This window comes from Antrostomus carolinensis, unplaced genomic scaffold, assembly GCF_000700745.2.
Source record: "Antrostomus carolinensis isolate BGI_N321 unplaced genomic scaffold, ASM70074v2 scaffold28491, whole genome shotgun sequence".
Classification (NCBI taxonomy): Eukaryota; Metazoa; Chordata; class Aves; order Caprimulgiformes; family Caprimulgidae; genus Antrostomus; species Antrostomus carolinensis.
Genome location: NW_010292631.1, coordinates 34,660 through 35,666, shown reverse-complemented (window position 1 = coordinate 35,666; position 1,007 = coordinate 34,660).

Genomic DNA, 1,007 nt, shown 5'->3' with positions numbered 1-1,007 from the left:
CCTCACAGCAGAGCTGCTCCAGCCCTCGGATCATCCTCGTGGCCTCCTCTGGACATGTTCTAACAGGTACATGCCTTGTGTTGGAGACTCCAGAACTGGATGCAGCACTCCAGGTGGGGAGTTACGAGAGCGGAGTAGAGGGGGAGAATCACCTCCCTCGACCTGCTGGCCACAGGCTATAAATTGGCTGTATGGCCAAGCCCAGAGAGTTGTGGTGAATGGAGCTAAATCCAGTTGGTGGCCCAGCACCAGCAGTGCTCCCCAGGGCTCAGTTTTGGGGCCAATCTTGTTTAATATCTTTATCAATGATATGGACAAGGAGATATTAGGAAAAAATTCATTACTGAAAGTGTTGTCAAGCATTGGAACAGGCTGCTCAGGGAAGTGGTGGAGTCACCAACCCTGGAGGTATGTAAAAGACGAGTAGATGTGGCGCTTAGGGACATGGGTTAGTGGGCACAGTGGTGATGAGTTGACTGGATGGTCTTAGAGGCTGGACTGGATGATCTTAGAGGTCTTTTCCAAACTTAATGATTCTATGATGAGCCCCATCTTTGTGCCAATCTGGCAGGATGTGGCCCATCAGGGAAACACACTCCAGTCCCCCACCTGCTCCTCCCAAAAGCAAGAAGGTTGCAGGGACAAGCCACGGGCTGAGGTGACAGGTTGGGACTTCACATGCAGTGGCAGTATGTGGCTTCCTTTGCCTTGCTCCCCTCGGTGCTGCTGGCACCCAGCCCGGCTCTTATCGCAGAGACGTCTGTGCATGGCAGAGCTGTCGGTCAGCCCTAGACTGTTGACCAGGGCTGAGATAAGCTGAGCACACGGTCCGAAGGCCATCCCTTCTCCACCGGTGTGTGGCAACCTGTGAGGCTCTGGGCTACAGCTTGGAGGGGTGCAGAGCTGGGGAACACCTTTGAGAAATCAGTGTGACAATGCAAACTGCTGCCTTCCCCTTTCTTGCCAGCTCTGGAGCAGGCAGAGCAGATGTGGACTGATCCCAACCT